At 38.6% G+C, this 26,593-nt stretch overlaps 1 protein-coding gene across 1 annotated transcript in view; it reads right to left on the bottom strand.

Moving 5' to 3' along the window:
- The window catches only part of DDHD2 (DDHD domain containing 2), a 658,501-nt gene extending 632,924 nt beyond the window's left edge, over nucleotides 1–25,577 (bottom strand). The window contains exon 1 of the mRNA XM_053718087.1: nucleotides 25,472–25,577. The gene's annotated coding sequence lies outside the window, so the exon portion shown is untranslated. The remainder of the gene's footprint in view (nucleotides 1–25,471) is intronic.
- Between the last annotated feature and the right edge of the window lie 1,016 nt (nucleotides 25,578–26,593).

Raw genomic sequence — 26,593 nt, 5'->3', positions numbered from 1 at the left:
AGCAGACAACCTCAAATCTATCTTAGCCCCAAGTATCCCGAGGAATAAAACGACTAAGAATCAAATGGGGGTTCTAGGAAAGAAGTTGAAAGGTTTTTTCCCATGCCACTTCTGTAAGGCATGCAAACATGGAATAAAGACGGACACATTCAAATCTAAGATCACAAATGAGCTTCACAACATCAAGCAAACCATCAGATGCACAGACCACCATGTGGTATATTTAATTGAATGTGGGTGTGGCCTACAATACGTGGGCCAGACCACGAGAAAGTTGAGGGACAGGATCCGGGAGCATCTCCTACAAATAAAGTGGAAGAAAATAGATCTGCCCCTTTATAAACATTTTAAAGAGGTACATGGAAGTAATAGTGAAAGCCTAAGATACTTGGGCATTTGTAAACTAAATAAAGACTGGAGAGGGGGTAACATGGAAGCAAGAATGCAAAAAACCGAGTCCAAATGGATTTTCCATTTGGATTGTATTTATCCTAAGGGACATAATGCTAACTTTGAGATAGTCCACCTATTCTAAAAATAACTGAGTCTGAAAACAACTTTAATAACAACTATTGATAATAAGGAGATAAAGAACAATCCTTTGAAATTCAGTACCACTAGACCGAATATGTACTGAAACAACAAATGGCTAAAAGAGGTGGCATCAAAAACCACAATCCATAAGACCGATAATGGATAAACTGAGACCCCTTGAAATTAAGGAAATTATTCTAACCAGAATTGCCCTTAAGTTTCTAATCAAATGTTGGTTTTTAAAACTGTTTAACCTCTGATTTTTTGAGCACTTAGAATATTTAGAATATTATTCCCGATAAAAAAACTGTTTTTATAGTAATAAAATAGTTTGGGAGAATAGAACAACTTCCCTAACATAGAAGGATGCATTTCTACAAACAATAGTAAAAATGTGATATTGAAGCTAATCAACACATATTAATAAACATGTCGATGGAAAATTTAATTTTATACACATGTTACCATTATGTTGCATGTAATTTTTAATGTTTTTAATGTTTGTAAATCCTGGAATATGGAAGCCTAAAATCATTAAATTAATCCTTATCTTAGGTGAAAAAATCCTATAATTAAAACCACTCTAGATAAAATCAGAGATTACTAGATAATAACTCATTCCTAAACGGATAAAAAGAATAAAGACATAATTCTTTAAAATTATCTTTATAATCTTAGAGTTGAATAAGTCCTAAATTGTGGATAAGATAACACTCTCTAATAATATACATGGGAGCATAAGATAATTATTCTCCAGTAACCCATCCCGCAAGTTTTGCATTTGCCCTATTACAATCCAAATGCCCTTTTCTAAAATGGCTCTGGAAATACCGGAAATGACCTTACCGGAAGTGTGTACATCTTGAACTTCCGGTTTAGCGATATCGGCCGAAAGATTTTGGCGGGCAATCCGGTCCCATCCTGAGTCATTTTGGTGCTAACACTCTAGAGAAATACCTCTAAGAATACTATATAAGGTTAGTATACACTTAGCCTCACTATGTCTTGAAAAAGGCCCATCAGAGGGCCGAAACGCGTAGACGGACAATCGACATACGATTTGTGAGGTTTGCCATATTTCCAGGATATTGCTGAGTGGGGTGAGTTTATTTACCAATACTCTACACCCCATAGGCTGTTTGTTTAGTGCACTTTTCTTTTTCTTCTTTTAGGTATTGTTTATATTGATCAGAACTGGGACCCTCATAAAGTTAGGATTATCAGCTACATTGGACCCTATCGAGGGACACCAGGAATTGGATTTTTAACTGACTTTTAAAATCTACAACAGGACTTTGTTCATATCACCACCCAGACTTTTATTTTTTATTTTTCATATTTAGTTTTGTATTTCTGTTTTTGGAACATAGTATCTGCACATCTGATTCTCTAGGATATTATTTGATTAGGAGATTGCCAGTATTTATTTGAGGAAGTAAAGGATCCACGCACATATTTTTTATATTAGGGATTATTTGTATTTTTCTGTATCTTTACTTAACGGAGAAGTTTGTAATCTCCCACTAATGTTAAGATTGTTTTAGTTTTTATTTTTTCTCAGAACATACCGGTATTGTTCTAGTTAGGTTTGAATTGATTTACACTAATTTCACACCAATTGTTTGCACAATTTGTTATATTATTTTTTTCACAAAATTACTTCATCTTTGGCTCACTGTTTCTATTTCCAATTTTATTTTTATTTTCATTTTTTGAATTTTGAAGATTGTGAGTTTGGATTGTGTATTATTTTAGAATCTTTTTCACGAATTATATTGTGATTTTTTTGATTATATCACATATTCTGCACATATTAGATCGTATACTTCTTTCTTCTACTTGATTGTAACATTACTCACCGGATATTCGTGACCATAATTTCACTTGCGCAAGTGTAATCTGTTATTGGGTATCTGTTACCCCAAATCTTACTCAAGTTCATAACATTTCCAGTTTTATTTTTCACCATTAGTTCAATGCTCCTTCAGCATCACATAGTTGACTGATAGTAGTCCAAACCTGGACTTGTAGCTATAAGCTCAGTTTTTTATACTGTATGAAAGACAGAATCTTGAGATTTCAAAAATTCTTAACTGTATTTCTATTGTATTTTTATTGTATTTTATATTGTATTGTGATGGAATATATGTGATGGGTTTGATTGTATATAACCCATATTGATTAAAAGGAATTTTAACGGATATTTGTTGCACTTTGATTCCTAAGTTTATTTTCTTGGGAACTATTTGATCTTGATTAGCCCTGTGTTATACCTTAGCCCCCTGTGGCGCTCCTATATATACCAAACTGTTGTACTTTAGTGTAAGGCAGCTTAGGTTTTTTTTCACAGGTAAGTTTGTATTTCTTTTAACTAGGTAGTTAGTAAATAGTTAATAACTATTTACTAACTAGTCTACCTAGTTAAAATAAATACAAACTTACTTGTGAAATAAAAATAAAACCTAAGCTCGCTACAATATAACTATTAGTTCTATTGTAGTTAGCTTAGGTTTTATTTCACAGGTAAGTATGTATTTAGTTTTAAATAGGTATTATTTAGTTAATAATTGTAACTTTAGTTTAGCTCTATTTTAAATTATGTTAAAGTTAGGGTTAGGTTTAGGGGTTAATATAGTTTAATTTTGGTTGTTGCGATGCGGGGGGCTGGCGGTTTAGGGGTTAATAGGTTTATTTAGTGGTAGTGATGTGGGAGGCCTTAGGTTTAGGGGTTATTACCTTTATTTAGTGGTGGCAATGTTGGGGAGCGGCAGAAAAGGGGTTATTAACTTTAATATAAGCTCAACGCAACCATATTGTACGCACAAGCCGGCTGTTTGAAAACTTGAAATGGATGCGCTATAGGGGGTTAAATAACGCAACTTTTGTTGCGTTAGTTAATTTCCCTATAGCGTGCATAACTCGTAATCTAGCTGAAAGAGATCTGCTTCCTTTTCCATGATGAGAGAGCTGCTATGATATTAGATTGGAAAGTTTTATAATTGGTTGAGAACATTTCCTCAACTGTAGGGGACAATAAGATACATAAGTATTTTAATATGCGGCATTGCCACTTAAAGAGGAATAATACTCTAACTTGATGCCCAGCTATTTCAGGGAGGATAATGTTCAGAATTTCTGACTTGTTTTTATTCACAAGGAAATTTGACACCTTTCTGAATTCTTCGAGTTGGTGTAACAAAGTGGAGATTGTTGCTAATGGCCTGTTTAAGTAAAAGAGGACATTGTCTGCATAGAGTGAGAGTTTATGTTGAGAATCTGCTATACTAAGTCATGTAATTTCCGGGTGGTTGCAAATCTGCTCAGTTCACCAAGTGCTTGTTATTCAGCTGAAGGTTACTCCCGTTGTGAACTCCTGCGCCACATGCTGATCAAGATGGCAGCCATGTGATTTACCAAAACCACTAAGGAGGTGAATATTCCATGCTGCAGCATTTTAAAGTGACTTCTTGCATGCATTCCACAGATATTCAACCCCCACTCGATCTACATCCGGCTTGACATTGCGCTCCGTTTAACGTTCTGCTCCGTTCCTCCACAGCAATGTCAATATGCGGCATTTTGCCTGCATGGCCAGGTTCTTCCCCTTAGAATATATAGGATTTTTGTTCTTTTCTAGACAGTTTGTTTGTTTTTTAAATCGAACAAAATCTGAGTTATATATAGGTTTACCATGTTAGAAAATGTATGTTTATATGATAAATTAATTTTGGTGAGAGTCCACAAGATCATCACATTGTGAGCTATTCATTTCCTGAGCACCAGGGACAACCGTTCGACAACAGATCCAGTCAGAAATAAAGGCACCAAGTCGGTGCAACCAAAATTACTGACATTGTCTCCTGATTCTAGATATCACCGTGGATAACATCACAAATGGAAAATGTATATCAGCTTGAATGACCACTATTAAGGCAACTTGTGTTTAAGGTCCATCTTTGGGAGAGCCCACTGAGTCACAATCTGGTTGAACACCTCTTGATACCATTCTCCAGGATAAATGCATTAGTGACACTGAAAGTCCTCATCCCATTGTTGATTCCCTGAATGTTGATGGCTGACAATTGAGCCTGATTGTACTTTGTCCATCTAAGCGTATGTGACGGTTCTATCATTGCTGAGAAACTGTTCTCCCTTGATGGTTGATGTAAGCAACCACCATGACATTGTCAGATTGAAATTAGATGTAAGGCTGAAGTCTGAGAGTAGGCCATCTCAGAAGAGCCATGAAGATTTGATCCAAAAAGTTGATGGGTGATATTGCCTCCAGAGAGACCACACTTCCTGCACTCTCTGTGTCTCCCAGCTACCCAGTCTGGTATATCTCATAATCACAGTCCACTGTGGGCTTCTGAATGAGGCTCCCTGTACTAAGGACTGGTAAGACAGCCACCAAGATAGGGACTGAAGTTTTCCTGATCTAGAGAGATCTGCTTAGACAGGCCCTTGTGCTTCATGGTTCACTGACAATGCAATGAAAAAGTCTCAATTAAAACCTGGCAAAGGGAACCAAAGCCAAGGAGGCAAATATCAGCCCTATCACTAGCATGCACTGAATTACAGTAGGAACGGTAGTTAACTGTAGGTGAGCACACGTTGGTTGTGGTTTGAGTCTGTGATTTTCTGTAAAAAATAATCTCATTGATTCTAGAGTCTAAGATTTATTCTACAGAGGACACTTGGGTATAATGAACCGGAGCTCTTAGGAATATTTATGCACAGGGTTTCCTGTAAGAAACTTGCCTGTATTAGGATGTCGTCCACATATGGTACTACAGAAATACCTTGTGACCAAACTACCATCATCAGGGCTCCCATTACTTTGGTAAACACTCTTGGAGCCATGGCCAAACCAAAAGGCAGAGCAACAAACTGATTGTGTTTGCCGACAAATGCAAAATAGAGGAACTTTACATGATCTTGATGGATTAGGATGTGAAGATAAACATCTTTCAAGACTTTGGTAGACATGATCTGGCCCTCCTGCACTAACGATAATTTAGTACCAATGATTTCCATCTTTAAATTTGGAACCTTGCTGAAAAATCTTTAAAGTTTTTAGATACAGAATAGGCCAAAAAGTTTCCACCTTCTTGAGAGCTGGGAACAGATTGGAGTAGAAACCCTTTCCCTGTTCTCTGAAAGGACCTCAAGCAATGACTCCCATATCCTCCAGATCCACTACACATGACAGTAAGCCTCTTGCCTTGATAGGGTTCCGCAACATGAGTTAGAAGGAATATTTTGTGGAGAGGCTTGTAACAAATACTGATTTTTGTATCCCTCAGAAATTTCCAGTACCCAGGGATCCAAACTGAAGTTTGCCCAAACTCCCCAATAAAGTCTCAATCTGCTGCCCCCCCCAAAAACAGGCATCTGAAGTGTGGTATGCACGTTTATGCTGAGTTGGAAGGAGAGGTAGACTTTTCGGTCTAATAGGGTTGTACCAGGAAGTACAGAGATATTATGCATATTTGGGAGAATTTGCCGCACTAGAGGCAGAACTATTTTTTTGAGACTTAAACTGGCTAAAGGAGCAAAAATGTTGAGAGTCCGTAGCCTTACCATCAGATTTTTTTTATGATGCGGTAAAAAGGCTCCTTTGCTACCAGTAACCAGATATAAAGCCATACAGAACTGAACAAAATAGTATTTTTGCCTAAAAATATAGATATATGTCTACTCTTAGACACCATAAAGAATCTAATGACAAGATAGCACACTCTCCCACCTGTAGGCAAAGAAAGGGGAGGCCAACTCCTCAAAATGTAACATCAGAAGAAAGGTCCAGCCGCAAGTATTAAAAATAACCTTTATTTACATAATTTTGGTCAACATAAAAACAGTCTGTTTTTACTTTTACCCTTTTGAATGAAGTAAATAGCATCTTTTGATGCTCTTAGACATGTCAACAGACCTGGACTTAAGCCACATCGACTTAGCACTGCCATAGCAGCACTCTTAGCATTGAGGTAAACTATCGCAATGGCCATATAAAAAAAGAAGATATCTGCAGTCTTGATTAGTCTGATGTAGTCCTGGTGTCTTCTAAAAAGAAGTCTCCTGCAGTCTCGTCAGATAGGTTGTCACTCCAAACTGACACAGCAGCCGCAACACAAGCTAGACTGAAACAAGTAGCTCACCAGCTGAAAGACCTCATATGAAAGCCTTCAAGCTTCCCATTCATGGGAATAGTGATACGCCTCACCAGCGTAGAGATAATTCCATCCACCTTTGGTAAAGTCTCCCATACCACCAGGGTACAAAAACTGCAACAACAAAAGAGACAAAAGGGTGCCCCCTAGTGTAGCCAATAACAGATTATGTTAACTATGAGAATGGATAAAGGATACTCATATATCCCAAAGGCAGAGATATGCCTAGGTGAACAAGCTGAGAGATCACAGTGTCCCAGCGCACTGTTCTGTATCACGGGCTGCTACTTTCTATAACCAACCTGGCACAAATGATCTAAAACAAAGATAGAAAAGGGCGCATTTTCTATCTTTGTTTTATACCTCCAGGGTAGCAGCGAATAAAAAAAACATATGGCTTTGAATTTAGCCAAAGGAATGCAAGGAGTGCACAATTTGTTCTATTCCTTACTGACCTACTCTCCAACAGCATTATGAATAGAGAAGTATGTGGGATGTTTCATAGTACGCTTGAAAAACTTATCAAGCACTTTAAGCAAAAGTCCTTGGAGGGGTAATAAAAGAACACATCTTCCCTGAACTAGAAAGGTAATTAAATATAAGAGACCTTGGGGAAAACGTATCTATAGGGCTACCCACTGCAGTAAGTGTAGGGGTACATTCAGCAGAATTTCTTGAAGAACCCCCAGGAGGCACGGTAGCCCAAGCAAGCATTCCCTGTCTAGAATATGCACAGCACCACAGTAAATTTTCAATGCTTTATTGGAACATCTTTATCCCATGCAGGTACAAAGTAGGTAGGCAGCAACGTTTCGGGATGTTATCCCTTAATCATGCTAATGAGCCTCATCTGTTGAGGTGCATTTATAGGCCTACATATTAACCCCATGTATAATGTTACAAAGTGAATTCTATCACTTAACACCACCACCTAGTGGTTACAAAAATTATTACAATGTTAAACACATAAACAAAGTTAAAAACAATATACAATATACCTATTCATATGTTGTTAAAATACATATAGTTTTTACCAATACTTGATTTTTACAAAGCAATTCATTCTCTAAGGACCATTGCAATATTTTATAATACATAAGTATATATTACAGAAACACTTTGAAGTCCAGCTCTCTATTAATGCCTTTAGGAATTAAAGCATCCAATTTATGTATCCAGTATGACTCCTTTTGTTTTAATATGGTTTCCCTATTGCCCCCTCTTCTTAAATTATTCACTCCATCAATTATTTGCCACCTTAACTGACTTATGTTGTGGCCTGCACTCAAAAAGTGGCATGATACAGGGGCTTCTTGGTCCCCACATCTAATATTGGATCTGTGTTGACTCATCCTATCTCGTACCTTTCTGGTGGTCTCACCGATATAGATTTTGGAACACGGGCATTTAATGAGGTACACGACATAGGATGAGTCACACGTATAGAAACTGTTAATACTAAATTTTTTCCCAGTTTGAGGGTGTTGAAATTCTGTCCCCTTAATGACTGCACTACAACTTGCACAGCCCAAACATGGAAAAGTTCCATAACTCTTTTTAGTTATGTATTTCTGTTTCTTCCTTGATCCTAAATCATTTCTAACTAGAATATCTCCCAGATTTTGGACCCTACGGTATGCCATCATTGGTGGGTTTTTAAAGGATACAATATTCATATTACAGTTTTTCAAAATATGCCAGTGTCTGGATATAATGTTTCTGATTTCTCTATTGATAGGGTTAAACTGTGTTACACACACTACCCTCTCGTCTTTTTCTTTTTTAGAAACACTAATTCCTTTTTCCTCTGGCTCCTGAACCCTTTTAATCTCACTCTCAATCAATTTCACAGGGTATCCCCTTTGTATGAATTTATCCCCCATTTCTTGTAGTCTATTTTTGACTACTGATTCTTCATTGACTATCCTTTTCACTCTTTTAAATTGACTACGTGGTAGGGAATTTTTTAAGGGTTCATTATGAAAGCTCTCATACCTTAGCAAAGTATTTCTGTCCGTTTCCTTTCGATGTAAATCAATCTTAAAATTACAAGTTTCCTTGTTAATACATACTACTGTGTCCAAGAATACCACCTTTTCCTCACTGAAGGTCAATGTGAATTTTAAATTATTAACAGCCAAGTTTAATTCTTCAACAAATGCCAATAGGGTACCAACGTCGCCCCACCACACGCCAAATATATCATCTATGAAGCGCCACCATGACGCTCCATACTTAAGGAACAACTCATTTTTATATACAAATTTTTCTTCAACACTATTCATAAATATATTGGCGTATTCGTTGGACCCCATGGCTGTGCCTCTTATTTGGAGAAACCAATCGTCTTGAAACAGGAAATAGTTGTTATATAATACCATTCTTAACAAGCTCTCAAAGAACAATATTTGACACTCATTATATAAAGTAGAATTTCTAAGTGCCAAAATGCATGCACCTATGCCACTTTCATGGTTAATTACCGTATATAGACTACTTACATCAAGTGTATACAAAATACATTTTGCTTTACCCAATTGTAAACCTTTTAATTTTTCTTTTTTAGTTTTTACCAATACTTGATTTTTACAAAGCAATTCATTCTCTAAGGACCATTGCAATATTTTATAATACATAAGTATATATTACAGAAACACTTTGAAGTCCAGCTCTCTATTAATGCCTTTAGGAATTAAAGCATCCAATTTATGTATCCAGTATGACTCCTTTTGTTTTAATATGGTTTCCCTATTGCCCCCTCTTCTTAAATTATTCACTCCATCAATTATTTGCCACCTTAACTGACTTATGTTGTGGCCTGCACTCAAAAAGTGGCATGATACAGGGGCTTCTTGGTCCCCACATCTAATATTGGATCTGTGTTGACTCATCCTATCTCGTACCTTTCTGGTGGTCTCACCGATATAGATTTTGGAACACGGGCATTTAATGAGGTACACGACAAATGATTTTATTGAAAAATTAAAAGGTTTACAATTGGGTAAAGCAAAATGTATTTTGTATACACTTGATGTAAGTAGTCTATATACGGTAATTAACCATGAAAGTGGCATAGGTGCATGCATTTTGGCACTTAGAAATTTTACTTTATATAATGAGGGTCAAATATTGTTCTTTGAGAGCTTGTTAAGAATGGTATTATATAACAACTATTTCCTGTTTCAAGACGATTGGTTTCTCCAAATAAGAGGCACAGCCATGGGGTCCAACGTCGCCCCAGAATACGCCAATATATTTATGAATAGTGTTGAAGAAAAATTTGTATATGAAAATGAGTTGTTCCTTAAGTATGGAGCGTCATGGTGGCGCTTCATAGATGATATATTTGGCGTGTGGTGGGGCGACGTTGGTACCCTATTGGCATTTGTTGAAGAATTAAACTTGGCTGTTAATAATTTAAAATTCACACATTGACCTTCAGTGAGGAAAAGGTGGTATTCTTGGACACAGTAGTATGTATTAACAAGGAAACTTGTAATTTTAAGATTGATTTACATCGAAAGGAAACGGACAGAAATACTTTGCTAAGGTATGAGAGCTTTCATAATGAACCCTTAAAAAATTCCCTACCAGGTAGTCAATTTAAAAGAGTGAAAAGGATAGTCAATGAAGAATCAGTAGTCAAAAATAGACTACAAGAAATGGGGAATAAATTCATACAAAGGGGATACCCTGTGAAATTGATTGAGAGTGAGATTAAAAGGGTTCAGGAGCCAGAGGAAAAAGGAATTAGTGTTTCTAAAAAAGAAAAAGACGAGAGGGTAGTGTGTGTAACACAGTTTAACCCTATCAATAGACCCTATCAATAGAGAAATCAGAAACATTATATCCAGACACTGGCATATTTTGAAAAACTGTAATATGAATATTGTATCCTTTAAAAACCCACCAATGGGGGGCGGAGCCTGGAGCCGAGCAGAGATGGAGGTCTGATCCTTTAGCTCTGTGAGACATCGCCATAAAAAGCTGATTAAACTGTCAACAGAACGTCGGAGTCAAAGGAGAAACTATCAAACAGACGCGGCACTAATATGTAACGGCCGCCATATTAACCACGCGGCATTACACCACACTGCTACCAGTGACCGGAACGTACCCTGAGAGCCTATTCTGAAATGTGGAGCTGAAAAGGGAGACGTGGAGAGAATCGGAGAGTAACAGGCTTCAGGTACTATAAACTGTGGTAGTAAGCTCTCACTAAAGATTGCGGACACTTTTCTAACTTTGCACAAATATGATTCATGCTAGAGTGACAGCTCAGTGAACAGAAGGGCCGCACAGAATATCAAACAAACACGGTAATACAACATACGCAAGTAACAACTCCTGCATATATAAGATGAACAGAGGGAAAAACTTTATTTTCTTATTCTGGGACTCCAGGTATATAACATATTAGCTCAGCGCCATGCTGCAGTGAAAAGCAATACACAATACACAATGTTGCTGCATGATATAAAGATCCGGTTCTGAGGGAACATTAGCATTATTAATATAAAGAACAGAGCCACTTCCACTCCAGGCTGATAATTAAAACCTAATAAAGGGTCAAGCATATATGGTGCCTCTGCAATATAATTACTCATCATATTAAAGAGGGGACTCTTATAAATTCCCTACAAACTCATAGCGGAAAGATTGCTGCTGTTAGTTTTCTGAAACTAGCTCTGTCCCACATTGCTGTATTCACAAGAGATCTAAGCTATTAAGGGAAAATACCCTCATTTACAGTAAAATGTCTGCCAGGAAACAGAATAAACCACCTGCAACAAGTAAATCTCAGGTCTCAAGCCTCTTTTTCAAATCTAAAGGAGATAAAGTAGCAGGACAACAGCAATCTATTATAGAGGAAGATGCAGGATCAGACTCAGACTCTAGGTCAACAGAGGGGGATGCCACGCCGGTGACTAAGGCAGATCTCAAATTACTTGTCTCAAAACAGGATATCAACTTAAATTTTGAAAAATTATGGGACAAATTTGACAGCTTCCAAACTACTATCACCAATAATCTTGCCGAAATTAAGTCTGACATGCTAGATTTGGGTAACAGAGTAGCCTCGTTAGAGGAAAATGAAGATACTACCACAGAAGAAATATCTGCATTGAATCAACAAATTAACTCCCAACAACAAGTAATATCTGAAATAGAAGATAAATTGGAAGATATTGAAAATAGGAATCGGAGAAACAACTTGAGGACCAAAGGGATCCCAGAATCAGTATCTTCTTCAGAATTACAGAACTACTTACACCAACTATTCCAAGCTATCACGGGAGAAGCGGGTGATGAGAAGCACCAAATGGAGAGAGCCCACAGATCACTTCGAGCAAAACCTAAAGAGGACGCCCCACCAAGGGACGTGATTATCAAGATGTTTAGATTCCCTGAGAAAGAGGCAATACTATCTGCAGCAAGGAAACACCCAACCTTCAAATTCCAGGGATATGTTATTCAATTTTACCAAGATTTGTGCTTGCGCACACTACAGAGGAGAGGTACACTGAGACCATTGACTTCTTTACTGAGAAAACACCAGATAATTTATAGGTGGACTTTCCCATTTGGCCTGCATATCCAGTTTGAAGGCAGATCTATCACACTCAAAGATCCATCAGAAATACCAGATGTCTGCAAGAGGCTCAGGTTGGAGGTACCTGACATGCCTTCCAATACATCCCCCGAAGAGGATCTACAAAAGAAGCACAAAACTCCTCATACTCAGAATCAGAAATGGTCCAGAGTATCAAAGAGGGGTACCAAGACCTGAGAAATATTGATTTTCATCTTACATCTCTCTGTTTTCACAGCACTCTGGGAGGTGCTGACACGAGAAAAATCTTCCCTATTTTAGAATATTGTCAAAGGTCAGTTTTGTTTATACCTAAGGGGAAGTTTGATGGTTACAATCATATCGAGCTCCCATCTCTTAAATCTTCAATGAGGGAACTTTCAACAATGGGCAGCTGGACATAGATATCACACCCTTTTCTCCAAGAACTGTTGGACACAATATTTCTTTCAATACATTATGAGAACCTTGGAGTAAGGGTCACAGTGACTCACATAGGTTGGTTACTTAAACATGTAGACATAGGTTAATGTCTCCACAAAGTTTTAAGGTTCATTATTGATGATATGTTTAAATCAAAATAATGCTTTAACCTGTTTTTCTTTACAGTTACAGAAACACATCATACAGTATATTATAGTACAATTGATATGAGGCGATGTCTCGCATTGCTTATTGATAATTGTTCTTTGTTTTTTTATTTCCATTGACCAAAGTTTTGTTTCAGAATTGGGTAAATGGCAAATAGCATTTACCGGTTAGAAGTTACAATTTTTTCACTAGTTAAATTTTGTTTTTTTTGTTATTATGTCGCCATATCTAATTATGTTTGTAATTGCCTTATTATCCAGAAGGGTCAAGGTCGGCAGAGCCGGGGGGGTGGGGCAGAACAACGTCTAGGATTTCAGGAAAATCTTGGAGGAAGGAGCATGCATAGCTTCAACACCAGGGTAAGATAACAATGACTAATCCTATACACCTAATATCACACAATGTAAGGGGTCTCAACACGGATATTAAACGTAGGACAGCCATGACCCAATATGATAGACTAAAAGCAAATCTGATTTTCCTCCAAGAGACACACTTCACCAGCTCCATTGTTCCCAAATACTGGTCTAGACAGTTCCCCCAACACTTTCATTCGGTAACAGATAGCAAGAAAAGAGGGGTCTCCATACTAATACACCACTCACTAAATTTCAACACAGAAGAGGTACTGAAGGACGCGGAGGGTAGATACCTAATAGTCAGGGGGTCAATTCAAGGGACAGAGATAACGCTTTGTAACATTTACGCTCCAAATGAAAAGCAGGACATCTTCCTGACTCACATAGCACACCTACTCACACAATGGTCCCAATCAAGAATTATATTGGGGGGGGACTTTAACTTGCCTATTCAAATTACTGAGACGCACAAACAAAGACATCACAATGCTATGGTTAGATCAATCAAAAGAGCCTTGTCGGCTCAAAATGTTATTGACTCTTGGGAGTCATTATATGGCAAGACTAATGACTATACATTCTACTCCTTTGCTCACAAGACATACTCTAAGCTAGATTATGTATACCTCAGCCAAATACTTATACCTAATTTACAGTCCTCCTCCATACATGCGTGCGCATGGTCTGACCATTCTATTGTCGGTATTAAATTGACAGGAATTCTCGGACAAAGCAGTAATCATTCATGGACATTCGACCCAAACATACATAGAAATCAGACTACACAGGACTCAATATTAAAAGCCCTAACTGAGTATTGGTCTATAAACACGGACACAACTAATAATCCACTTTGTACTTGGGCAGCACATAAACCATTTATTAGGGGTTTGCTTATACAAGCAAAAGCCACATATAATAAAACGACGCGATCAAAAACAGATAAATTACAAACAGAGATAAATGACCTGACTACACAACATCAACGTACTTCATCTACAAAAACATTCAAACTCCTCCAGGAGAAGAGAAGGGAACTGTCTGAGATCATGTCAGCCGCCTCCCTTAGAGCATCACAGAGACTAAAGGCACATTACTATATTTACTCAAACAAGCCAGACAGATACCTAGCACATAAACTACAGGAGAAAATTAGATCTTTCTCGATCCCCTCTATCCAGACTTACGACGGTTCATACACGTCAAATCCACAGGAAATTACGGATACTTTTGCAAAGTACTACCAATCATTATATGATGGTAAAAAAACTAATCCATCTGCACATACTAAAGTACTTAGAGAACAATTCTTAGCAGCAGCCCACCTCCCATTAATCGATAATGAGGCCTTAAAGGAACTAAATGCAAATATAACGACAAAAGAGATCTTAGAGGCGATTAAAAATCTGAAGCCAGGAAAAGCAGCAGGCCCGGATGGGTTTCCGGGGGAATATTATAGACTATTTAAGATGGCGCTGGTACCACATCTCCATAAATTTTGTAATGATATCATGTTAGGTAAAAACATCCCTACGGATATACTGCGTGCTAAGATAATAGTTATCCCCAAGCCTGGTAAGAACCCGAATTTATGGAATAGCTACCGCCCTATTTCATTAATAAATCAGGACATAAAGATCTTTACTAAGATATTGGCCAACAGACTGAAAATACATCTCCCCTCTCTGGTACATCCAGATCAGGTGGGATTTATTATGGACAGAGAAGCACCTGATAACATTAGAAGGACAGTGGACCTGGCAGATCACCTAGATAAGACCAAAACGCCTTCTCTGCTCCTTTCACTGGACGCAGAGAAGGCGTTTGACAGAGTGGACTGGGAATACATGTTTGAGGTATTAGCTAGTTTTGGACTCAAGGGCCCCTTTGTGAAAGCCATCAAGAATATTTACTCCTCCCCTACAGCTGTGATTAGAGCGGCGGGGTATCAATCGAACCCTATTGATATCCGTGGAGGCACTAGGCAGGGTTGCCCCCTTTCTCCGCTGATTTTTGCATTGTGTATAGAGCCCCTAGCGGCAACAATCAGACTTTCCCCAGATATACATGGAGTCAGTATAAGACAAAAAGATTATAAACTCTCGCTTTTTGCGGATGATATTCTTTTGACATTAACGAAACCCTTGATTTCGCTACCAAATTTGTATAAAATTCTGCAAGACTTCTCAGACGTGTCGGGATATAAAGTCAATTTAGATAAGTGCGAGGGACTGCCCATAGCTCTCCCGACCCATACTTCTAAATTAATAGAAACAAATTTCACATTTACCTGGGCTAGAAAAGCGATACAGTATTTAGGAGTCAAAATATCCAAAGACTATAAGGATTTGTATAAGATTAACTATATTCCTTTATTTAAGAAAATTAGGTCAGACTTACACAGATGGAAAAGTAAACAATTCTCGTGGTTTGGACGCCTATCGGCAATTAAAATGACTATTCTTCCACGGATATTATATCTCTTTAGGGCTTTACCTATCAAAGTCCCAGTCCCAGATATACTCAAATTACAACAGGATTTAACGGGATTTCTAAGAGGCAGTAAGATAGCCAGAATTGCTTCCAGGACTTTACAACAACACAGACAGGTGGGGGGGGTGGGTATGCCGAACTTGATGGAGTACTATCAAGCAGCTAGATTAGCTCAAGATTTACTACTGAACAAAAACTCAAACGACATTATATGGACTACATTGGAGGGAGAAGTAGAAAAAACTGATAAGTCTTCTGATATACTATGGAGACCCACTAAGGAACACACAAATACCAACACTACCTTATCAGCCTCTGGGGACTCGGTGAAGACCTGGACAGCGCTGACCAGTGCTCTTCACCTATTGCCAATAGACTCAATAGCCAGACCGGTTAAAACTCTACTCCCGAATGATCTACATATGCAACTGGAAAAATGGGAGAATAAGGGGCTTTATAGGGTGGCTGACTTTCTGATAGATGGTAAATTCATTACATTCGCACAAACCCAAGATAAATTAGCTCCCTACAAACTTCACTGGTTTCTATACCTGCAGATCTCATCTGCGGTACACAAATATCTACATTTTCCTTTTACAAGAAAGTTAACAATATTGGAACAATTTATAATTAACAAGAAAAGGGATAAAAAGATGATCTCATATCTATATATAGCTATACAAAAGGCAAGATACACCTCAAACACTCCATTAGTTGACAGATGGGTAAAAGATATTGGTGCAGATTTAACAATAGAGGACTGGATAGCCATCACACGAGACGTTGGTAGAGGTATGATTAGTGCTGACTTCAAAGAGAACTGTATTAAAACCACTTTCAGGTGGTACTTGACCCCGACTAAGACTTCTCACTATTCACGTGGTTCCACCAACCACTGTTACAGAGGGTGTCAAGAAGTAGGTACATACATTCATATGTGGTGGGAATGTCCTAAAGTGCGACTAATATGGTCTGAGCTTTCGTCTCTACTGAGTACTTTGCTGTCAGAAGATATAAATCTCTCGATGGCGCAGGCCTTACTGAACAAACACATTCCAAGATTTAACTCTGCCATAAACACTTTTATAAGAACACTATGCACGGCCACAAGGATATGTGTAGCAAAATATTGGAAGGTAGGGGTACCAGCTTGGACTGAGATAAAGGAAAAGTTTAAAGTTACATACTCCATGTTGGAGCAGGCCTCCTTGATTCAAGGTTCGAAAGAGAGTTTTCAGAAAATTTGGTTTTATTGGATTATGGGGGACAGAAGGGAAAGAGGAGGTGAGGAGGAAGCTGAGCCTACTTAGAAATTAAGATAGGAGGGGAGTGGAGAGGACTGATAGGGAGCTGGGATCTGACCTTCCCCGGCTCTGCTCGATTCTAATAATGATTTCCTGTGGGGGAATGCCCTCTTTTTCTTTTTTGAGATAATGTTACTGACCTTACCTTTTTTTCTTTTTTTTACAAGCTATAAGTTTTGTGTCAAAGATAGGCAAAATGTATAGGCTAAGACATATACATTGGTTACAGGTTTCTTTTTTGTTGGTTTTTACTTTTGGGTTCTCAAGTACAAATATCTACTTTGGTGGTCATATATGCTAGACAGCAAAGAGTAAATTGACCACGGAAGACAACAACTTATTGAGATTTGGCCTCCAGAGCCCCAGGATTTGCTGGACTTAATTATCGAGCATGCCTTAGTGCTCCACCAGTTATATGGCAGGACAAAAGTGTATGGGAGCCAACTCAGACAAATATTTTGTAAGCTATACTTTACATGTCAATGTTGTTGTACATTTTATGATGTTATTCACTTGAAAACTAATAAAAATTATTTCAACCTAAAAACCCACCAATGATGGCATACTGTAGGGTCCAAAATCTGGGAGATATTCTAGTTAGAAATTATTTAGGATCAAGGAAGAAACAGAAATACATAACTAAAAAGAGTTATGGAACTTTTCCATGTTTGGGCTGTGCAAGTTGTAGTGCAGTCATTAAGGGGACAGAATTTCAACACCCTCAAACTGGGAAAAAAATTAGTATTAACAGTTTCTATACGTGTGACTCATCCTATGTCGTGTACCTCATTAAATGCCCGTGTTCCAAAATCTATATCGGTGAGACCACCAGAAGGGTACGAGATAGGATGAGTCAACACAGATCCAATATTAGATGTGGGGACCAAGAAGCCCCTGTATCATGCCACTTTTTGAGTGCAGGCCACAACATAAGTCAGTTAAGGTGGCAAATAATTTATGGAGTGGATAATTTAAGAAGAGTGGGCAATAGGGAAACCATATTAAAACAAAAGGAGTCATACTGGATACATAAATTGGATGCTTTAATTCCTAAAGGCATTAATAGAGAGCTGGACTTCAAAGTGTTTCTGTAATATATACTTATGTATTATAAAATATTGCAATGGTCCTTAGAGAATGAATTGCTTTGTAAAAATCAAGTATTGGTAAAAACTATATGCATTTTAACAACATATGAATAGGTATATTGTATATTGTTTTTAACTTTGTTTATGTGTTTAACATTGTAATAATTTTTGTAACCACTAGGTGGTGGTGTTAAGTGATAGAATTCACTTTGTAACATTATACATGGGGTTAATATGTAGGCCTATAAATGCACCTCAACAGATGAGGCTCATTAGCATGATTAAGGGATAACATCCCGAAACGTTGCTGCCTACCTACTTTGTACCTGCATGGGATAAAGATGTTCCAATAAAGCATTGAAAATTTACTGTGGTGCTGTGGATTTTTCTACTTTTCTATATGTTATAGAGGTTGACAGTCCCTCTCACCACCTGCACCTGTGATACTGTGGAGCTGTACACTGTTTGTGTGTATTCTGTCTAGAATATGCAATATGCTCCGCACAAATTGGAACACAGCAGAGCATGGGGCATAAATTGACAGTTTTGCATATAATACACATAGACACACAGAGGGAAGATAAACATGGCCCCCAGATCTGCCCTCAATCCTCCCAGCAAAAGGTCCAGAACCTAAAACTGCCCCACTTGACAGGAAATTAGAATGGGAATGGGTAAGAAGTAAAGTGTAACAAAAATATTAAGCACAATACAATACTGAGAAACTGACTACAGCAACCCCAAACCCTCCCCGGAATACAGATAAAATATTTCAGAAATTACACAGAGCTCAGAAATAAAAATCATATAAAGAAAATATTTTTATTGTATAAAGAAATGTTGATGCTCTAAAGGAGAGCCAGGGAAACAATTATCAATGTATCTAAGATGGTCACAGGTTATCTAAGCCAGTGTTTCTCAACCACGGTCCTCAAGTACCCCTAACAGGCCAGGTTTTTATTATGGCTGAACTAGAACACAGGTGAAATAATCAACTGATGGGTGAGAGCAGGTTAGTTACCATGGTTACTGATCAGCTGATTATTTCACCTGTGCTCTAGTTTGCCTGTTGGGGATACTTGAGGGCCACGGTTGAGAAACACTGATCTAAGCTGTTCTAGAATGATATTGCTCAAATAAAACACAATCAGATTGTTTTTTGGTGGAGCAGCCACCCCTTATTTTTCTGGGATTGCATCAGCATTTATTGTTTTGTTTTGTCACATTTGCTATATCAGTTGTTCTGGTGCCATTAAATTGCACTTTGTACTGCAAAATATATGGTCTTTTAGCATCTATTTGTAATGATGTCGTATCTTGATGCTCTCCTGTTTGAGGCCAAAGTCAGCCATAGTACTTTGCTCTGATTTATCACCTGTATGTTTTATGCTTAGTATCTGATACTGAAAATGATCTGATAAAACCATTGATTGAGCTTGGGATACTTTGGGAAATTTTTGTTTCTGTAATTATTTTCCTTTTCTAATCTGTACCACAATGCCCTCTGTTTTTTGTACTGTTTATGTTAGTAGAAAACTCAGAAAGTGGGAGGTAGGTGTGTGTGCATGTATTTGTGCCAAAATAAAACTCAGTGCACTTTCCAATGCTACTCAATGTTTATATAATTGATTTCTAACATTCATGTGTTTAACATTTCAAACATATCACAACATGCTTAAATACCATAATAATTTATTGTTATAAATTAAAAGAATAGGAAAGTCAAAATTAAACTTGCATGATTCAGATAGAGTATATACATTTTAAGACACTATTAAATGGCCAGTCAAGTCCAAAAAAAGTTTCATGATTTATATAGGGAATGTAATTTTAAACAACTTTCCAATTTACTTTTATCACCAATTTTGCTTTGTTCTCTTGGTATTCTTAGTTGAAAGCTAAACCTAGGCGGTTCATATGCTAATTTCTTAGACCTTGAAGACTGCCTCTAATCTGAATGCATTTTGACCACTAGAGGGCGCTAGTTCATGTGTTTCATATAGATAACATTGAGCCCATGCACATGAAGTTACCCTGGAGTGAGCATTGATTGGCTAAAATTCAAGTCTGTCAAAAGAACTGAAATAAAGGGGCAGTCTGCAGAAGCATAGCTACAAGGTAATCACAGAGGTAAAAATTGTATTAATATAACTGTGTTGGTTATGCAAAACTGGGGAATGGGTAATAAAGGGATTATCTTTCTTTTTAAACAACAAAAATTCTGGTGTTGACTGTCCCTTTAAATTCACTTCTATTTTCAAATGTGCTTTGTCATCTTGGTATCTGGAACTAGCAGCTGATTGGTGACTGCACACACATAAGATTGGCTAACAAGATGTGTTCAGCAAGCTGCCAATGTTCCTTCAGCAAAGGATATCAGGAAAATGAAGCAAATTTGATAATAAGTAAAATTGGAAAGTTGATTAAAATTGTATGTTCTAGACTTCCGGTGGGCGGGCGAAGTGAGCGGTCACAGGGAGAAAAAGCTCCGCTCCTGTAGCTAGGAAAAACCCCTAATGGTAATGTAGCCAACAAAGCTTGTAGTCCTTGACAGGGGAAGTCACTAACGTGTCCGGACATGTAAAAGCACGGAGCCAATGTCATCGGCTCCCCCATCGGAACGCACTAACTTTGGAGGTATCTGAGAACAGTCGCGCATCGCTACAAGGAAAGGTGACTGATCTTGGCTGTAACCCCAGGTGCCACCCTTACACTACCCACTTTTGGCCCAGAGCTTGAAGAGGACAGCAAACGGAGGGGTTTGGATGCCGGTAACCCCAGAGGCCGAGTCGCAGAAAGCCGCCATCTTACCTCCATCAGGCGTGAAGAGTCAGTAAGTGTGTGCTTAGGGAGAGGAGCAATGGTGTACTAATTTAATTCCCGGACACAATATACAAACTCAGTGAGAGGCCCAAGATAATATTAAAGGCTGACAGAGCACATAAACCAGCAAACGGAGCCTCTAAGATAGCCACGTGGTCGGCTCCATCGGCCTTTATAGACGCTTCAGAGGGGATATATAACATCTCATACTGGGCTGGGACAAGCTTGTATAAGAGGAGAAGGCCTGGACCACAGTTACAGTGGCACAATTTTATTCCATACACAGTATTTGGAGACCGAGGTACTACACCTAAGACTGCTTCACAATATCAACTAACAAGTGAATCTGAAAGTGGCCTTAGTCAGTTATGAAGGCATTAGTGTGGAACCTGGTTTGGGCTGGAGGGAAGGGAGGGGAGCCAGAATTAAGTAATGTACAAAAGTGCACCGGACCTTCTGAAAACTGCAATTTCCCTAAATAGCCTGTAACTGTTAAGAAACTAAAAACCCTGTGACCACCACTGCTTAGGCCCATCCCTGGAACCCTGCGACTTACGCCTCTGCTATTATCTGGCACATTAAAAGAAGGAAGATACACTGTCTGACAAGTGCATGCAGAAATACTAAAGTTTTGTTAAAACTACAGGCAACATGTCTAGCAGGCAACAACACCAGGAAAGGAAATCAAAACCCAATGTGGAGGTGCATGCTGAGGAATATGTGACACCTGAATCTGCTGACTTTAATATTCCGGAGACACATCCAATTGTTTCCCAGATATCAGCCCTCTTTCTGCCCAAAATAGAGCAGTTGCAGACAGGGATGGACTCATTGTCATTGGAGTTTAGATCCTTTTCCTCTAGACTCCAACATATTGAACAAATAGTAGGTGACGGTGAAGTCAGGCAGAGGGAAAACTCAGTAAAGGTTAATGCGGTTGAAGCTCAAAATAAGTTATTAATTGATAAAATCGATGACTTGGAAAACTGCTCAAGACGCAACATTCTGTGCATTGTTGGGCTGCCAGAGTCTGTACCGAGCATGGAGCTAATTGAGTTTGCAGAACGAACCTTGCCTGCACTATTAAACGTAAAGCCAAAAGAAATACCATGTGTGACCCAAAGAACACAAGAGGACCAAGCCAAGTTATGATCCGATACCTGAATTTCAAGGATAAAATCCTCCTCCTGAGAGCCTACCGTCAATGCTCCCCCTTGCTTTATGAAAGGAGGAAGATCCTTATCTTTCAGGACTACTCAGCGGAAATCTCCAGGAGGCGGAGAGAGTTTTCAACATATTGCAAGTCACTGATTGAGGCTGGATGCTCAGTGTCCTTGTTGTTCCCAGCGAAGCTTAGGCTCCAGACCCAGCAGGGAATCAAGTTCTTTGAAGACCCCAAACACCTCCAGAAGTGCAGACAAGGAGACCTGAAAAGACTGAATCTTTGCCTCAGTGATCAAGGAGCTGGTACAGTGAAATGTGGACAGTGTTATTTTGGGGGTGGGGGGAGTGGGAAACTAAGACGGGATTGGCAGTCCCCATAGTCTAAGTAGTAGTGCAGTAAGAGTTAAGCAGCTAGAGTGTTCAATAATTGTTTTGTCTTAGCACAACCAGTTAAGGTTTTAACTCTACCGATTAATAGTAATAGAAATAGGTAGATTAATGAGAGATTCAGCATGATTCTGTTAAGAGGTACGCCTGACATGTTCATATAGAAAGGTTCATATTTTTCTTTTCATGGGGAGCTAGATCCCAGGTATTATAACACAGGAAGGAGAGGTCTCAAGGTATAATCAGGTAATTCAATTGACCTTGAGTGGGGGGGTGGCCTCCTCCCCCCAAGGGTAAATAGCTTTGCAAATAAATTTCACACACCATGGTTTTCTCTCATTATCCTGGGGAAAAGGTTTTGGGTAGAGAATCAAAGGCATGTTAGAAGCCTGATATTAGGAGGTTTGGTGCATGACCGCACTGAGATAACTCAATTGATCTGGATAAAAGATTGTGTTCAATATGTTATAGATGTTTTGATATGTATTTTACTTTGTGTTTTGTTTCTCTCACTACTTGGTCTCCTGTTTGGTCAACGGAATGCTCACCTCTCTCCCTGGGGTTTTGTGGGTAGGATGGCTCGCCTTAAGATGGATAAAACAGATAGTCTCCTACTGAAAGTGAAAAGGTACTTCAATACCGCTCAGTTACAACTCCTACAAGTAAGATACCTATTACTGCACCATACACCCTTGGAAACACGGTATGATAGCTAGTGACTTGCATATTATGAGCTGGAATATAGGGGGCATAACATCTCCACAAAAATGCAGATCAATACTAAGATATTTACATTCTAGAAAAGTTGACATTGCTATTTTGGAGGAGACAAACTTATCCAGGTTAGAACACCAGAAATTGAAGCAAAGCTGGGTAGGAGCGGTTATATTCACACCATTTGAACAAAAAAGAGCCAGGGGGTGGCAGTTCTGTTCAGGAAGAATGTGACATACACTATTACTAAAACACTCATTGACTAAGAGGGGAGGTTTGTCATGTTGCAGTTGGAGTTTATGGCCCGCAAACCCAGAAACAAGTATTCTGGAGGATCATACAGTCTAAACCAATACAGTTTACCACATACCCTCTTATAATTGGTGGGGATTACAACATTGCACCTCATGTGCCTGCAGATAGGTTTTAAAACCCTGATAGGAAGATGGTCACAACCCAAATGTCCCGGAACTCCAAGAAAGAATCTTTGGTGATTTGCACACTTATAAGATCGCTGAACCTACAGGATGTGTGGAGAGCCAGGCATCCGGAGCAGAATGACTATACATGCATGTCGGTAGCAAAAGACACATCATCTAGGTTAGACTATTTTCTTGTCTCCACAAGCATGTGCCCTAGGATAGTAGACACCAATATTGATCCAATCACTATCTCGGACCATGCCCCTGTAGCGGTAAGGCTCCAAATAGGCTAGACACGGAAAAACAATAACAAATGGGTGTTTCCAAGATATTTATATAGAGACCCAAATTTTTACAGGCATCTCTTAGGAGAATGGCACACGTATACAGCACTTAATGAAACACATAGTAGCAACCCTCTACAGTTTTGGGAAGCAGCTAAAGCTGTTCTGAGAGGGTCATCTCCACTTATGCGACTAACATCAAGAAAAAAGGTAAAGCAAAATCTGATTAGCTCCTATCACAAATTTTAAACACTAGAAACAGATACCTCAGGAACCCCAATCGCAAGAATAGACTTAACTATAAAGAAGTTAAAAATACTAGGGTTAATTACATTTTCCAGCAAGCAAATAACTCCCATGCTAAAAATCTAGCCAAATACTATAGGTTTGGGAGTAGAACGGGTAAGCTGTTGGCTAATATCACTAAACTAACTAAGAAAAGAAAAAGAAAAGAGCACAATATTAGCAGTAAAGAGAGGGAATGAAATCCTAAACAAGGAAACAGATATTCAAGAGACTTTAATACATTTTTATAAAGACTTTTATTCAGCACAACACATACAACCAACTGAGAAGGATAGATTCTGGCATCAAATACAGCTGCCTAGAGTAGATCATTCCCAATTACAAAGTCTCAACCGATTCATAACCCCCGAGGAGATACTGGACAAAATTAAAGACTTAGCACTAGAGAAAACCCCGGGACCAGATGGGCTACCGGTAGACTTTTACAAAATTATGGGCTCTAATATATGCCCATCCTTGACGCGGTTGTATAATGGTTTACTAGATGACACGGTTACAACCTCCCCTCGATTTTCTGAAGGCAATATAAGTATTATCCCGAAAGAGGGAAGAGATCCCCTACTAGCACAGTCATACCGCCCCATTTCACTACTCAACCAAGACTACAAAATTCTAACAAAAATTCTAGCAAACAGACTAGCGATTATTCTACCATACATAGTACACAGTGATCAGACAGGTTTCCTCAAGGGGAGATCCTCTGTGCTTAAAGGGACACTGAACCCAAATTTTTTCTTTTGTGATTCAGATAGAGCATGACATTTTAAGCAACTTCCTAATTTACTCCTATTATCAAATTTTCTTCATTCTCTTGGTACCTTTATTTGAAATGCAAGAATCTAAGTTTAGATGCAGGTCCATTTTCTGGTGAACAACCTGGGTTGTTCTTGCTGATTGGTGGATAAATTCATCCACCAATAAAAAAAAAAGTACTTTCCAAAAGTTCTGAACCAAAAAAGAAGCTTAGATGCCTTCTTGTTCAAATAAAAATAGCAAGAGGACGAAGAAAAATTGATAATAGGAGTAAATTAGAAAGTTGTTTAAAATTGCATGCTCTATCTGAATCACGAAAGAACATTTTTGGGTTCAGTATCCCTTTAACATTAGGGGAGTACAAACAGTTATCCAGCATTAACAGATGTTAGCACAGGACAAAAAGAAAGAGGAGAATCAGGCAGAAGCGGCACTATTGTTAAAAGCCTTCGACAAAGTTTTGTGGGATCACTTATTTCATACCTTAGGAAAGATGGGAATAGAAGGTTCGTTTGTTAAGGCAGTTGCAAATCTATACAGAGTCCTGCAGGCATCTTTACTGATCAATGGAATGGCAACCCCACCTTTCCTGCTTCGGAGAGGCACACGTTAGGGCTGCCCCTTGTCCCCGCTCCTTTTTGACATAGCTATAGAACCCCTGGCGTGGAAAATTAGACGACAATTAGAGGGAATGCAAATAGGGGAAAGTACTCTGCATGTTTCATTGTTCGCGGATGACATGGTGCTATATATTCAAGACCCCCATAAAAAAGTACCAAAGATAATAGAATTGATCACAGAATTTAGCCAAGTCTCTGGGTATAAGATAAACACAGATAAAATGGAGCTAATCTGGCAATTGTCAAAAGGTGAGAAACAGATATCCGGGTATGATGTCAAAATTGTAGAGGGTAACTAATTATCTGGGCATAGCCCTACATGTGGACCCACGTAAATGGTACTCAATCAATTACACGCCACTGATCAAAAAGTTGGATAGTTTGATTAAGGGATTTGCTCAGCTCCCGTTGTCTCTGTGTGGCAGGGTGGGTCTAATAAAAATAGTTTAATTCCTGAAGTTGCTCTTTTTTCCAGGCTGTGCCAGCAATACTTAGGAAAACTGATTTAAAATACATAACATGAATGGTCCTCAATTTTGTTTGGAAAGATAAAAAGCATAGAGTTAGTTACCTGAAACTCACAGCATCACGGGAGATGGGAGGGCCGGCTCTTCCCAACTTTGAACTGTATAACTGGGCAGCTAAGTTTGTCATAGACTGGTTGACGGGTCAGGAGAAATTCACAGACCTTAAATTGGAGGGCACTCTAATAAGACCATGGGCGTTGGAGATGATACCACACATGACAACTGCAGGCGACTAAATGTCTGGGGGATTTAGACCTTTTAAGCCAACCGGCGAGAGCTTAGAGACTAGCTTGTAGATGGTTGGGAGTCACTAATAGAATAGTATACTTACAATGGTGTGGGAATCCTGAATTCCCAGCAGGTATCACATCCAAGGATTTTATACAGTGGAGAAGACAGGGGCTGTATACCGTAGGTCAGACATTTATGAAAGGAGGGAAACATATGCAATCATTTGA

The sequence above is a fragment of the Bombina bombina genome, chromosome 6 (genome assembly GCF_027579735.1).
Source record: "Bombina bombina isolate aBomBom1 chromosome 6, aBomBom1.pri, whole genome shotgun sequence".
Taxonomy (NCBI): domain Eukaryota; kingdom Metazoa; phylum Chordata; class Amphibia; order Anura; family Bombinatoridae; genus Bombina; species Bombina bombina.
Note: the sequence above shows the minus strand (reverse complement) of the source record. Positions and strands in the feature narration are given on the sequence as shown.